We start from the raw sequence: 16,203 nt of genomic DNA, 5'->3' as shown, positions 1-16,203 counted from the left end.
TTCTGGTTAGGTTTATTCCTAAGTATTTAATCTTGTGATTAGCTATTGTGAAGGGTATTGTTTTTCTCAGCTCCATGATTTCAAATCTTACTATGAGATACCATCTCACCCCAGTAAGAATAGCAAAATGTAACAGAACAGCAAACATCAAATGCTGGTGAGGTTATGGAGAAATTGGATCCCTTATTCACCGTTGATGGAAGTGTAAAATGGTACAACCACTATGGAAGGTGGTGTGGCGCTTTCTCTAAAAGTTGCAAATAGAAATACCATTTAACCCAGCAATTCCACTACTGGAAATTTACCCTAAAGAAACCATAACTGCCACCCAAGCAGATATATGTACACCCATGTTTACTGTGGCTTTGTTCACAATAGCAAAGAGCTGGAAACAACCCAAGTGCCCATCAACAAATGAATGGACAGAGAAGCTCTGGTATATTCACACAATGGAATACAATGCTGCATTGAAAAACAAGGAACTCATGAAATACTATGCAAAATGAATGACCCTGGAGTATATTATGCTGAGTGAAATATCTCAGTCACAAAAGAAAAAATATTGCATAGGGCCCCTGCTTTATAAGGGGGCTAACATCAGGGTTGAGGAAAGACAGGAAAAAAGGGCAGGAATAATTTATATTGCATTGAAACAGATAAGGTAAAGGTCTGTTTAAAAGGGATATATGAATGGGTATTCTTGTAATTACGGAAGTCTAGAGTAAAGGCTGCATAGTGGAGTAAACTTGGGGGGAGGGATTGCATAACAATTAAAGAGTTTTTCTTTTCAAGGAGAAGAGTAATTTGGGGGGCAAGCAGTGCACAGGAAGAAACGGGCAACAGTGAATGACTGGAAATCCTAAGTCTCTGTAAACTTTCATTAAAATTAATAAATAAATTAAAACAAACAAACTGGGAGCTCCACCAAGCACTGTCCACCATGGGCAGCCTTATGGCATCTGAGACCCCAGTGGTACAAGGTTCAGCCTCACACCCAGATAACCTCAGCACAGCAAACTGACAGAAGAGTGCTGTACAACTTAGAAGAACGTTCCTCCAAAATATAGTAGCAAAGGATTAAAAGATAATCCCTCAGATCTGACTTATTAAATGTAAGGGACCTCCAGGAGGTTTTGTTGACTCTAAACAAGAGGATTTAGTAATAGTAAAAAGAAAAAAAAGAAAGAAGAACATTCCACAATGACCCTCAACCAAAACAAGAGAGCCCGTCTTACAGAGTTCAGTCACTTCACCCAGTCTCCAAAATGGAGACAAGGGCTTGGCCTTAAATGCAAGTGTCCTCCTGGAGGTCTTGTTGACTAGAGTCAACAAACAAGAGGCTTAAACAATGAAACAATCCACACAGATTCTCAACCAAAAAAAGAGTGCCATCGTACAGAGTCGAGCCAATGGAAGTCCAAAATGGGAGACAAGGGCTTGGCAATGTATCTTGTTCTTAAGTGCCATCTAGTACTTGATGGTACCTAACAATAACATCCCTTTGTTCTGTTTGGATGACTGCTTCTTGGCCTACCTACAAGTTTCACATGAACACAATTAAGTGTCTTAGAATTCCCATTCTTTGAAGTATTATCTATAATTTATCACTGTATATTTATTTCTTCCGTCTTTCAACACTTCTTACATCGTTCAATCTTTTGTCCACAAAATCAGACACTATTGAAATTCTTCTTCTTGTTGCTTGCAAGGAGTATAATCTCTTTTAATGATTGAATGAGGGGAAAATGGTATGTTGAATACTCCTCTCCAGTATCACAACTCAAAGGCACATCTTTTCAATCTATATGCAGAACAGATCATCCAGGAGGCTGGGCTCTGTGAGGAGAAATGTGGCATCAGGATTGGAGACTCATCAACAATCTGCGTTATGCAGATGACAAAACCCTGCTTGCTGAAACTGAGGTGGACTTGAAGAGCTTGCTGGAGAAGGTCAAGGATTGCACACTTCAATATGGATTGAACAAGAAAACAAAGATTCTCTCCACTGGGCCGATTGGAAGCATCATGATAGATGGTGAAGAGATTGAGATTGTTAACAGCTTTAGTTTGCTTGACTCCACAATCAACACTCTTGGTACAAGCAGCCAGTAAATGAAAAGATGAATTGCCTTTGGAAAGTCTGTTGTCAGAGACCTTCCAAAGTACTGAGGAGCAACAATGTCAGTCTGGAGACTAAGGTGTGTCTAATTCAGGCCATGGTGTTTGCAATCACTTGCTATGCATCAGAAAGCTGGAAAATGACTAGGGAGGATAGAAGGAAAATTGATGCCTCTGAGATTTGGTGCTGGAGAAGAGTATTAAACATACCACGGACTGCTAGGAGAACAAGCAGGTTTGTACTAGAGAGGATTAAACCAGGCTACTCCTTGGAGTCAAGGATTCTGAAGCTTCTCTGACAAACTTTGGACATGTTGCAAGGAGGGACCAGTCCTTGGAGAGGGACATTATGCTTTGGAGGGTGGAGGGACAGTGCAAGAGAGGAAGAGTCTTGATGAGATGGATTGATTCAGTGACTGGGGTAATGGAGTAGGTGTTTCGGAGACAATGAAATTGGCACAGGACAGAGGAGGGTATAGGGCTGTTGCACATAGGGTCACTATGAGTTGCAAGCGATTCGATGGCACATTAACAACATTATTTTATGTTCATTAAAAGACAGTGTAGGTGGGTCTTGTTACCACTGAGTAGATTTCCAACCTCTGGTGACCTCATGCCCAGTTCTGCACTGTCTGTGTAACCAACTCCAGGCTGGTTTGATAGGATCTGTCAGGTTAAGTGGATCTAAAGAGGTAAGAGTTAGCAGGAGGGCGAGAGCAGAGGGTGTGAATGTGAGCTCCAAATGCCAGTGTGGACATGGATAGGACACTAGACAGGAGGAAGGAGAAGGGAGAATCTGAAGCTCTGAGTACCTTGACGGTGAGCTGGGAATGTCAGACATCTGAGATCAGGGAGTTCGTACTGAGCAATTGCTGTTGTCACGTGCTGTCAAGTCGAGTACAACTCACAGTGACCCTATGAACAATAGATCTGAACCTGTCCTATCCTGTGCCACACTCTCACCTCCTCACACCCTGGCGCCCATTGCAGCTGTCACTGTGTCAATCAGCCTGGTTGAGGGTCTTCCTCTCTTTTGCCGGCCTCCATCTTTCCAAGCGAAGCAGACCTTTTCAAGGCATAGCCTCTCCTATGCCTAAAGTAGGTGAGATGAAGCTTTATCATCTTTGCCTCCAAGGAGCACTCTGCATAGCAGTGTCTACCAATCCCTGTGGTGTAAATACTCACATCATAGCAGATGTTAAGCCTCAGATGCTTCATCGCTAAAACCAGAGCTAAGAAGACACACGGCTAGATCTTGGAGAACAAGTTGGCTCTGGAGCATTGCTGGAGAGGTGTCTGACGCCAAGGAAGTCAGCCTGAGAGTGAGGTCCACACGACAGCTTGCATCCACTAGCCCAGAGGACCCTTTTAATAGCTCGCCACTGCGGCATTCTTCAGAATAGATGCAGGGAGACTCTGACATAAGCTCAGCTCTGCCTGGACCACATTTTAGTTCTAGATATTTAATGTGAACAAGGATACAGTTTGCTTCTCTTTACCTAATACCTGGTCCTAAGCAGCAGCAGTAACTAATACATAGTCTGTGAAATCTCTGCATGGAACAAGCTGTACGTCACTGCTTCCTACTTTAGGTCAAAGCAGAATCTCTTCTGAAGCCGTACCTTTGGGCTATGCAGCTCTCTGTCTCACATAAGACCTTAGCCATTTCTGACAACTTGATCCATCTTCTTGTTGAAGCATCTAAAGCCACGGTCTCCTCCATTCTCCATGAGAAAAGTCTTCTTGTATCTGAATACAGCGCTCATATGCTGTGAATTTCCTCTCTTCATCTCAATTTTCATTTGTTTTTCACTCTCTTTATTCTAGGCCGAGTTTAAGAGTGCCTTCTGACATCATTTTGGTATTTTCTTTCTTCCCTACCTTTAAAATGCAGAGGAGCCCTTTTGCTCTCTTCCTGGGTGATGCCATGATGTCACCCTGTAACGCGTCTGGTCTTCGGTCATTATTATTCAATGCATCACATCTATTCTTGAAATGGTTTTTAAATTCAAGTGAGAATGTCTCAAAGATATTTTGTTTCTCGTGGACTTGTACTTTTCTTTAGCTTCAAGTTGAACTTGGACAGGAGTAGTTGATGGTCTGGTCTGGTTTGACTGCTGATATTGAGCTCCTTCATTGGCTTTTTCCACAGAGAGCCGATCTGATATCTGTGTGGACCATGAGGTAAGATCCGTATGTGTAGCTGCTGAAGGCTCATGGTTCTAATCCCTCAGGCACTACATGGAGGAGAGACGGGCAATCTCCTCCAGTGTGATTTACAGCCTCCTAACACTGTCTGGGGGTCAGTTATGAGTTAGTTAATTCCAACTCTGTGGTGCATATAGAAATAGATTTTTTTTTAAATATTTGAAATTAAGAAATCATGGATTGCATAAAATTCTGTCATTACATCTCCAGCCTCATTTCTGTCACCAAGTATTTTCCAACTACCAATCCTTTTCTGTTTCAAACATTGGCATTCCAGACACTAAATATCATTTATGGATTTCTAGTGCATTTAGGTCAAAGTCCTCAATTTCTTCATCTTTGGCTTAAGTGACAAGAAAAAAAAATGCGGAAGTAAGAGAGCTGAAGAACAGATTTTAAAGGGCAGCTTGAGAAGACGAAGCAAAGTATTATACAAAAATTTGCAAAATACTGGCGAGCTCTGGTGGCCTAGTGGCAAGAAGCTGTACTGCAATCCCAGAGGTACGCGGCTCAAATTCACCAGATGCTCTGCTGGAGAAGGAGGACAATCTCTTCCTGTCCCAGTCAGATCTGATTTGACGGTACATACACACACACTAATAAAATTTTTTTTAAAAATTTGCAAAATACTGGAGTTAAAAAATCAAAATGGCAGAACATGCCTGCCATTTCTTACGTTGAAAGAATTAAAGAACAAATTCAACCCTCAAGTTACAATCATGAAGGGTTTTACAGGAAAAAATATCGAATGATGTAAAAAAATACCAGAAGAAGATGAAAGGAGTAGAGAGATATTGTACCAAAAAAGAACTGGTTGACACTGAGACATTTCAGAAAACACCATATGATCAAGAGTAAGTGGTATGATGACGGGGGCGGCAGGGGTTGAGAGAAATTGGAAGAATCTGGTCCGGAAAACAACGTATTCCAATTTTGTAAATAATCCAGTATAATAATTTTTTAGAAAAACAATCAATGGTAATGAAGGAAGAATTTCAAGCTGCACTGAAGGCGGTGACAAAGAATAAGACCTTAGGCATTTATAGAATACCAGTTGAGGTGTTTTAACAAACAAATGCAGTTCTGGACGTATTACTATTCTATGTTAAGAAATTTGAAAGAGTTACCCTGCTCACTGACTAGAAGAGATGTATGTTTCTTCTTATTCCAAAAAATTATAAATTGTGAATAGTGTTGAGAAGAATGGGGATCCCGGAACACTTAGTTATGCTCATATTTAGACAAAAAAGCAGTTGTTTGAACAAAATAAGGGGATGTTGCATGGTTTAAATCAAGGACATGGAGTCAGTATTTTATCCTTTCTCCGTACCCATTCAATCTGTACGCTGAGCAAATGATTAGAGAAGCTGGACCTTCTGGAGAAGAATGTGGCATCAAGGGAAGCTTCATAACAGCCTGCATTACGTAAGTAACATAACCTCACTTGCAGAAAGGGAAACAGACTTGAAGCACTAGGTGAAGGAGGTCAAAGACGGCCTTCAATATGGATCACATCTCAACATCCAGAAAACAAAAATCCTCACCCTGGACCAATAGGTAACATCATGATAGATGGGAAAAAAGATTGACGTTTTCAATGATTTTTCTGTTACCTGGATGCACAATCAAATCTGTGGTAACAGTAGTGAAGAAATCAAAAGATGTGTTACACTGGAGAAACCTGCTGTCAAAGACTTCTCATAGTACTGCTTAGCAGTGACGTCAGTTTACAGACTGAGGTAAACTTGACCCAAGCTAGGGTGCTTTCAATTGCTTCCTAAGCTTCGAAAAGCTGGACGAGGAATAATGATGACAGAAGAAAACTCGGTGCCTTTGAGCTGTGTGTTGAGAAGAGGACTGTGTGTCCCGGGGATTGCCAGAGGGCAAGTCTGTTTTGGAAGAAGGGTGAACAAGACGATGCTTAGAGGCGAGCTTGGTGAAACCTCATCCCACATCCTTTGGACAGCTTGTCAAAAAGGCCCAGTGCTTCGAAAAGGGCATTATGCTGGGAGCTGGGGAGGGCTAGTGAAAGAGAAGACTCTCAAAGAGATGTGTTGGCACAGAGACCGTAAGAGTGGGCAGAGGAGGTGATGAGCACAGGGCAGGGTGGGCAAGGTCAGAGCTGGCATTCACGGGGTCACCGTAAGTTGCAGTTGGCTCAGTGGTACCTAACAACACCTCAGCTTCCCAGTTCTAGACCGGTCTACGGTCCCAGCTCTCCCTCACAGAGACGTCAGCGGGAGCCTCTCAAGAGGATCGTCCTACGTCAGTGATGTCAGTTCTATCACATCAACTCCTTGTATATAATCGAAGGAAACATTGACTACTCATGTACCACCTTCAAGATTGTTTGAGTCCATGATTGCCGTTGTGCTAATTCGTTTCACTGAGGGTCTCCAGAGTTATTGTTCACTCTCCGTTTACCAACATGCAGCTCTTAGTCTTTAAATGGAAATTCCTGCTCTTCTGCACTGTGACTTAATCCTTCATACTCTGTAATCCTGATTTTAGAATGAATGCACAAGCTGCTCATGCTCTGTGATCTGGTCCACGTGCTGGTCTCTCGTCCTCTGTGATCTGGTCCGTGTGCTGATCCCTCCTTCTCTGTGGTCTTTGTAAGCGTAGTTCTCCCTCAGCCTGTGTGATCCCAGTTACTGTACTAGCCCCTCATCCCCTGTGATCTGTCTAGTGTACTAACTACTCGTCCTGTGATATAGTTAAGAGCATTAATCCCTCACCTTCTGCAACCTGTTTAGAGCACTAATCTCTCATCCTGTGGGATCTGATCAGAGCACTTAACCACTGATCTCATTACAGCACACATCCTTCACCCTCTGTGACCTGGTTAGTGCGCTTTCCCTCATCTCCTGTGGTTTTCTGACTTGCTCTTGGTTCATTCATGGAAGTAAACAATGTGACCCTTGAAGTCAGAGGGTTCAGAAAGGGCTTGTTCTGCCTTTTACACTAACTCTGTATTTTAATCTTTTTATTGATGAACAACTGACCTACAGGACAATGGACAAAGTAAAAAAGTACAGTATAAAAAGAAAACAAATGCAGTGCAAAGGCCTATGTGGTGACCCACTCCATTCAAGACGAGGAACAAAGCCACACTCATGAGTCCCAGAAACTTCTTATTCAACAGTATGAACTTCAAGTGTGGGCGTGGGAGTCCGAGGTTCTCTGTGTAGGCTGTGGCCAGCTGGTTTCAGGAGACACTGGTTCAATGAGCACTGACCAGGCAGAGCCCACAGCAATCACTGCTGCTTCCATCTCAATCTCAGGGGCAGAGCACTGAGCAGAAGAAGACCTCAGCTGACAGCACAGAGGACTGAACTCCATTCTCCAGGCAGCACCTTCCCGACTTGACTCCTTGCTTGGAGCGTGCTGGCTTCTCTGTCCTTGCAGGCTGCTGGTGTTTGTAACGTGCAGACCTCTTGCTTTGTGAAACCAAACCCAAATCCCAGGTTAACAAAATGACTCATCTATGGGCTTACTGATTGCTTTGTTGCAGGGAGAACAAATTTTCTGCTGAGCAAGGCTCTGTTTATAAATGATTACACCCCTTTGTATAAATGGTTACATTACTTTGTCTCCTGACGATGCCTAGACATTGACAGCGTTTGCAGGAAGCAAGGTGAGCTGTGGCGGGAAGGGACGACCGGCTCGGCTTCTCGGCTGACCTGGAAGGCCACGCTGAGGATCAGTTCTCTTCCTGGGAGGCCTGCTGCTTGGACTTCCGAGCAAACCCAGCCGGCACCTACACTTGGCCTGTTGTACAAAGGCCTCTTGGCAATGTGAGCCCATAGAACGAGGGCTTCCCTCAGTTTGGCAGCGCCACACACCCTTCCAGCTGAAACAGTCTGTGCCTGAGAAGGTTGGCATTTGCATAGCAATTAGCTTGTATTCCTACAAAGCTTTTTCATGGATCCACGTTCTTCCGAGGAAGAAAGAACAGAGGGTAGATGGAAGCACAGACTCAGGCCGCGGCAGGCCATTCGTTCTCGGAGCCGTTTTTTGATGGGCTCAAATCATCATTATTTGTAATATTCTCTGAAAAGCCAGAAAATCATTGTTTTCTCTTGACTGATTTTGTTCCTTTCCGTTTAGCAAATATTGACTCCCCCCCGCCCCCAGCTCCGCGCTGATTGCCGCTGTGATTCTGAGGACCCTTTGTTTGCCACAGTGAACACCAGCTCGTGTTTGAAGGTTCCCGTCCTGCCCGAACATCTGTGCAGGCCTCAGATGGCACCGGGCGGAGGAGACGGAGCGGGTGCTTCTGCCGACTCAGCAGCGGGGCTGAAGACGCCGCGTTCTCTATGGCCGACAGAAATAGCAACTTCTGGAAACTTCTTGGCAACAGAGAGGGTTGGGTTTTCCCCCTCCTTTCTTCTTTTTAATGTGCTAAGAATCTGGGACTTCCCCACTAGATAGCTTCATTGAAAAAAGCCCAATTTCTCATCAGCAAGTCTGCTCAGAAACACAGACCCAGCGTCCTTGGGGGCTGGTGGCACAGCCTGTTGTGTGCGTCCAGCTACGAGGGGAGGACGCAGGGTGGAAATGCACCAGGCTGCTTGGACGGAAGGTGGGCAGTCTCCTCTCATGCAGAGTGACAGCCTCGGACACCTGGGCAGGGCCCGAGAACCAGGACTGCCAGGAGGGCACTCACTGGGGCGTTTAATTTAGCTGTATGCTAATGTGTAGGAACTCTGGTGGCCTAGTGGTAAAAAACTGCACTGCAGTCCCAAAGGCATGTGGCTTGAATCCACCAGCTGCTCTGTGGAGAAGGATGGGCAATCTCTTCCCTCGTGATTAACTGCCTCCGAAAACCCACTGGAGGGTCTGCTATGGGTCAGTTCCCACTAGATGGTCCTCAACAACAACATGCTAATGTACAGTGTATAGAACTGATTGCTATGTAATGATGGTGAAAATTGCCTCAAGTCCATTTCTAATCCTGGTGATCCATTGTGTCAATGCCAGCCATAACTTGTTATAACTTAATTGTGCTCATGAAAAATCTATACCTAGATCAGAAAGCTGTGTGCAAACAGAGCAAGGGAACACCACAAGGCTTAAAATTGAGAAGGGAGTGTGTGTTCTCTCTCCATATCGATTCAATCTGTTTGATGAGCAAATTATTTGAGAAGCTGGACTCTACAAAGAGGAATTTGGCATCAGGGTTGGAGAGAGACTTATCAACAACCTGCTTTATGCAGATGATCCAACCTCGCTTGCTGAAAGTGAGAAGGATTTGAAGCATTGGTTGAAGAAGATCAAGGAATACAGGCTTTGGTGTGGATTGTGTCTCGATATCAAGAAAATAAAGATTTTTACCACTGCACTGATAGGCAATATAATGATGGGTGGAGAAAAGATTGAAACTGTCAACAATGCCATCTTACTTGAATCCACAGTTAACACCGTTGGTACCAGGAGTCAGGAAATCAGGAGATGCGTTGCACTGGGAAAGTCTACATTTAGGGACCTCTGTAAATTATTGAGGAGTAATAATGTCAGTTTGAGGACTAAGGTTTGTTTGATTCAGACCATGGTCTCTCTGGTCACTTGCTATGCACTGTAGAGCTGGACAATGAATAAAGATGACAGAGGAAGAATTGATGCCTTTGAGCTGTGGTGTTGGTGAAGAGAGCAGACCATGCCATGGACGGCCAAGAGAACACATATGTCTTGAAGAGGGTGCAGCTGGAGTGCTCTTTGAAGGCAAAGATGAGGCTTTGCCTCACGTACTTTGGGACTGTTTCTGGGAGAGGCTATTCCTTGGAGATACTCAGAAGGGTGCAGGGTCCGGGAAGGAGAGGAAGACCCTCACTAGGTGGATTGGCGCAGTGACTGCTCAATGGGCTCTGCTGTGCCAGGAAGTGTGAGGATGGCACAGGACAGGACAGGGCTCAGATCTGTTGTTCATGGAGTTGCTGTGAGTCATATCTGATGCGATGGCACCTGACAACAACAAACACGTGTGTGTCAGAGGAAAGCAGTGAGAAGGCTGAGGGCACCTAGGGGCACCTGCAGGAGGATGGCCAGTCTCCTCCTGTGTGATTAACTGCCTCTGAAATCCTGCTGAGGGTCAGCTGTGAGTCGTTTCCAACCTTACAGCAAACAATAGCAACAGGGGCAGCTCAGAGGAAAGGCCAGGCCATCCACTTCCAGATATTCAGCCACTGACCCCCTCCCCGTCACACACACACACACACACACACACACACACACACAGGACGTTTGGAGGTGAAGTACCTGGAGGGCAAGGTGAGCAGACTGTCGTTGGGTGTCCTGGGGTGTGACCCTGTGAGCATCGCAGCTGAGCCTTGTCAGGGCCTTGGGCATCCCCGAGCCTCTTGATGCGGTCATCGCGCCACTAGGGTCTGGGGAAGGTCTTCCTTCCTTTCCGTAGCGCTCTCTCTGCTATTCTCAGCACGGTGGCTTTCCCCCATGTTTGCTCCCTCCTGACGACGTGCCCCAAGTGTGAGCGACTGCATTTCGCCATCTCTGCCTCTAACGAGCTTCCTGGCTGCACTTTCTTCAAGACAGATTTGCTGGTTCTTTTGGCAGCCCAAGGTAAATTCAATGTTTGGTCTTCCTTACTCCTTGTTCAACTTTCAGATACATAGGATGCAGTTGAACACACCACGGCTTGGCTCAGACGTGCCTTCGTTTTTAAACGAGCAGCCTTGCTCAGCAGCACCTGAAGGAGGCAGTTGACTCAATATTTGCTCAAACGCTTACTAATCAGTAGTGAACACGTCACAGGGTTCCAGGGCACGTGAAGGACAGTAAGTGAGCGCGGGTCAGGCAGCAGGACCTCCTCCATCCCCCAGATTCCCTGAACCTGCAGAGGTTGCCTGGAGGAAGGTGCTGAAGGATGGGCGGCCCAGCCGCACCTGTGATGTGGTGAGAACCTGGGACACTTCTCCCCACGGATTAGAAGGAAGCACAGGTCTGCCCAGGCTTCCCAGAAACGCTGGGAACAGCTGCGCTGAGTGGTTTATTTACACAACAGTGGTTTATTTACACAACAGAGGAAGAATCCTTAAAACTCAGCAAGACAACAAAGGGCTCCATGATCTGAACAAACAAAAGAGGTCTGTTGTCATGGGTAGCTCTGAGTCTGTTTTCAACTTCCTGGGCCCCATGGCAAGCCATGGCTCCCAGGTTTCGGGGCTGCAGGAGGCCAGGTCCTCCCCCCAGGAGCAGCTGGGTGCGGCTTGGGGCCTGTCCCTGGAGAGCAGACACAGGTGGACCTGTTAGTGGCTGCCAGGGTTCCCTTCTGACCGTGGGTTTAGGGGAGGACCCCACCCTCTCCTCACTGTAGTCCTTCATTGTCGGCCTCTGTTGGCTGTCCGTCTTTGGTGATTGGTGTGATGCCAATGCTGCACCCAGTAACAGAGGTTCTCTAAGAGGTTCCTGATAGACAGCAGAGATTCAAACCACAAAGGCTGTTGTCACCAAGGTTGGTTATAGAGGGAATATGTCCTAAATTCGGGAATATCTGCCCAGATGGCAAATGAGCCTGTGAAAATATGCTTTGCATGCTGTGTCGTTCCAGAACTGAATCCAAGCCTGGCCCATCTCACACGACTCACTGGTCGGAGCCGGACAGCCCCACAGGTTCCCGAAGCTGTAATCTTCACGGATGCACGTAGAAGTTGGGCAATGAGTAAGGAAGGCTGAAGAATGAATGCCCTGCAGTTATGGTGTTGGTGAGGAACAGGAACTAGCTCCCAGACTGCTGGAAGAACGAGCAGATCTGTCTCGGCAGGGGGGAGCCCGAATGCTCCTTAAAGGGGCACCTGGCAAGGCTGGGCTTCAGGTGCTTTGGACCTGCTTGGTGAGCAGAGAAGAGGGAGGCCCTCCCAGACGGCCAGGCCCGACGGCGGTGACAGTGGCTTCAGCACAGTGGACAGCATGAGGCAGTGCTTCGTTCTCTTGTACACGACTCGCTCACTGGCAGTTGAGACTAATGTGACAGCATCTGACAACCACAGCATGTGCGGCAGGAGCCTGGGACAAAACAGTAAGTGCAACAACCAACAACCACAGCACGTGCGGCTGAAGCGTCCCAGCCACCCCTCCCCACCCCCCCAGGACAGAGAGTACAACAAGCACAGCACTTGCTGCTGAAGCCCCAGATGGGGCAGTGAGTTCTCTCAAGTGGGGGGAGCAGGCCTGGGGGCAGGCTTCAGGTAATCAGCCACTGAAGAAGGCCCAGAGCTCAGTTCCTGAGGCCACCCTTCAAGGCTGGTGCGTGGGGCTGGGCACCGTCGCCTTGTTGAGTCCACAGATCAGCTCGCTGGAAGGGCATGTGGAATTCTCACGGCCTTCTAGATGGGGTCCGGCACAGGACTGTGAAAATAATCTCATTACTCTATAACGTTCGATTTAATCCTTTTATTCTTTGGATTACGTTTTTGTTACATGTTGCCAAGTGACTCAGAGCTGGCTTTGAGAGGCTGTCATTTGCACAGGAGAGGCTCACCCATCTTTCTTCTGGGCAGCAGCTGGTGGATTCTAACTGCGTGGCTTTGGGGTGGCAGCGTAACTCCTTTCCCGTCCAGGCACCAGAGCTCCGTATGGAATGATGAGCTTCTTTTAATATGAGCAAGCCAGCTTTGTGGACTGGTTAGAGGAGGTTAGTGGGGACCATGCTCACTCTTCCTCGGCAGCTTTGGGTTTGAGCTAAGTCATTCCACGGCTCCGATCAAGGCTTCTGCCACCCGGGACCCGTCCTCAGGAAGCAGGGACAGCTTCCTGTTCTCTGGTAAAAGCAGCTGGTGATACGAATCACCCCTCGAAGCATCCACATCCATGACAGTTCTCCTCGTTAATGTTTGTTCTTACATTGTTTGTTGTTATGTGTGGTAGATTTAGTTGTGACTCATAATGACCCTGTGGACATATGACACCTTGACTCCTGCTCTGAAGGACCCGCATGGTCCCCTCTGGGCCTGTGACCACTATTGCCGACGCTGGTCAGTCCAGTCCCTTGAGGCTCTTCCTTTTCTCTCTGACCCTCTGCTCTACGGATGTCCCTGCACTGGGACTGGTCCTCCTGATGACATGGCGACATGAGACCAAGCCTTCCTCAAGGGTTCTGTAGGGTCTGCTGCAACACCCCCGTCAAGAAAGCTGGTGCTGATGACCACGCAGAAACGGCGGGCCTTGCTGGTTCCCGGGGAGTGGAGGCAGCGGAGGGCCGGACGTAAACGCTTCTGCGCGTGGGACCGGCTCCCTGAGGCCAACCCATGAGTGTCCCCCATCCTCACGGGCTCTTACAGCTTTCACTGCTTGGTCAGTCACATCAGCAAATGCGGGTCCTCCACTGGGTGGGAGCTTTCGTCCAGCTGTGTCCTCACAGTCCTCTGAGGGAGAGCTCTGGGCCTAGTGCTAAGGGGTCACACTGCCCAATTCAAGGCTCCCAGCTGGAATCCACCAGGCGCTCCTTGGGAGAGCTGCTTGTCACCTCCGAAAACCTGCTGGAGGGTCGGCCACCAGCCAGCTGTCCCGGGAGGCAGCTCCTTCCATTGTGAGTTCCTCATTTCAGGTGCTATCCGACCTGAGGGCTCAAGCTCTGTCCCATACCCAACAATGACCTTCTCAGGCCCTCAGGACTTTCAAAAGCCTGTTCTTTCAGAGGTAGATGGGCAGCCCTGCTTCTCACTAGGTCCTAAAGCTCCGCTGAAACTTGTCCACCATGGCTGACCTGCTGGGATCTGAAATACTGGTGGCAGAGCTTTGAGCAGCCAAGCAGCACCCAGTGCACCACAGTACAGCAAGCTGACTGCGTGGGGGGAAACAGCTGCAAATGCCCGTGGACCCAGTGCACCACCAGTCAGCAAGCGGACAGCATGGGGAGAAGCAGCAGCAAATGCCCGTGGCTACACTGGAACATGGAATATACAAACAAAATGTGCTTTTAAGGAAACAGAAAGTTGTATAAAAAAAGAAAATAATATACACAAAGACCGACACCCCAGGCATTAGTGAACTGAGATGGCCTGGTATTGGCCTTTTTTTTTTTTTAAATAAAATTTTATTTTGTACTGGTTTACGTTCATAGTTCATCTACATTGTTTTTCACACTAGATCTCTCCCATTTCCTTTACCCACCCCTGTCTTGGCCATTTTGAATCAAATATATGATGTACTGTGCTAGAAAGGAAAACTGAAGAGATATGATACGGCATTCATTGTCATAAAGATAATTTTAAGATCTGTCCTCAAGTACAATGTTGAGTGACAGGATACTATCCATATGCATACAAGGAAGTCCTGTTGCTATTGTTGTTGTTGTTATTCAGGTATACACACAAGCCTTGCAAGACAAAGATGAAGAAATGAGGAAGTCTGCCAATCTTTGTGGAGGCTCTGGTGACCTGCGGTAAGAACTGGTGCTGAAATCCCACAGACACACTGTTTGAATCCACCTGCTGTTCCAGGGGGAAAGGATGGGCAATCTTCTCTCGCGCAATTAGATGCGTCTGAAAATTCACTGGAGGGTCAGCTGTGAGTTAGCTCTGACTCGGTCGTGTACAGCAATCAAACCCTGCAGTCTAAAATTGATCAGACATGTAATCAAGATGCATTAATAATTGGTGACTAGAATACAAAAGCTGGAACCAGAAAGAATGGTAGGTGGAAAATACGCCTTTTGTGACAGAAATGGGTCTGGAGATTGAACAACAGAATTCTGTCCACTCAATGATCTATTCATCAAAAGTGCTTTTTAAAATAAAATGATGACTGTGCGCATGAACCTCACCTGCTGGTCTACACAGAGATCAGACTGACTACGTCATTGGAAAGATGTTGGAGAAGCTCAACACCACAGTCAAGACCAGACCACCAGCTGTCAATGGAGCTGCCCATCAGATACTCAGATGCAAGTTCAAACAGCAGCAGAAGGGAACAAAAGCACATCTACAAGAACTACAATGGGACCCTGAGTGTGTCCCATCTGAATAAAAAAACATCTTAAGAACAGGTTTGACACGTGGAACAGGAAAAACCAAAGACCAGACAAGGCATGGAGTCAAGATATCAAGGACATTGTCCACGAAGAAAGCAAATAGTGATTACAAAAATCAAAAAGGACAAATACTGCACAGTGCCACTGTTGTAAAACGGGACTGACATCGGGATTGGGGGGAACCTAAAAAAAGAGGAGATAAATAATGTATACTGTGTTGAAACCGATGGAGGAAGAGAACTGTTTAAAAGGAATATAGGATTAGAGATTATTTTCATGACAAGACTACAGAAGAAGAAATGCATATTAAAGTGGACTGTGGACAGGGTGGAGGACTGTATAACAATGAAAGAATTTTTTTTTTCTTCAAAGAGAAAAACTAACTGGGGAAGGGGTGGGCACGGAGGAAAATGTGCAACACTGAATGAATGGGGGAAAATTAAATGGAAAGACTATGTTGTAAAAAATATGTATGTTGCATTAAAAAATCATTAATTAAAAAAAAGACCAAAATGGATGTCAGAAGAGACTTTGAAAATTGTATCGGAAACGAAGTTAAACCAGGGGAAGGAATGCGGAGGTGAGAGAGCTGCATAGAGTATTTCAAAGGGCAGCTTGAGGCCACAAAACAAAGTACCATAGCGAAATGTGCAGAGAACTGACGTTAGAAAACCAAGGGGAAGAACACGCATGGCTTTTCTCAAGCTGAGAGACCGACGGAACAAACTCAGGTTTTGAGTTGCATCGCTGAAGGATTCGATGGGCAAAATCCTCACTGAAGCTGCAAGGATCAAAGGAAGATGGAAGGAACACACAGCCCCAGTCCACCAAAGAGGTGGTTAGCCAGGGTGGACGTCATACAGTGAACAGCTGGTCAGCCCAGGTGGCCA

The sequence above is a fragment of the Elephantulus edwardii genome, unplaced genomic scaffold (assembly GCF_000299155.1).
Source record: "Elephantulus edwardii isolate Elephantulus edwardi_28Jun2011 unplaced genomic scaffold, EleEdw1.0 scaffold00127, whole genome shotgun sequence".
Classification (NCBI taxonomy): domain Eukaryota; kingdom Metazoa; phylum Chordata; class Mammalia; order Macroscelidea; family Macroscelididae; genus Elephantulus; species Elephantulus edwardii.
The sequence above is the reverse complement of the archived record's forward strand: the minus strand, read 5'-3'. Positions refer to the sequence as shown.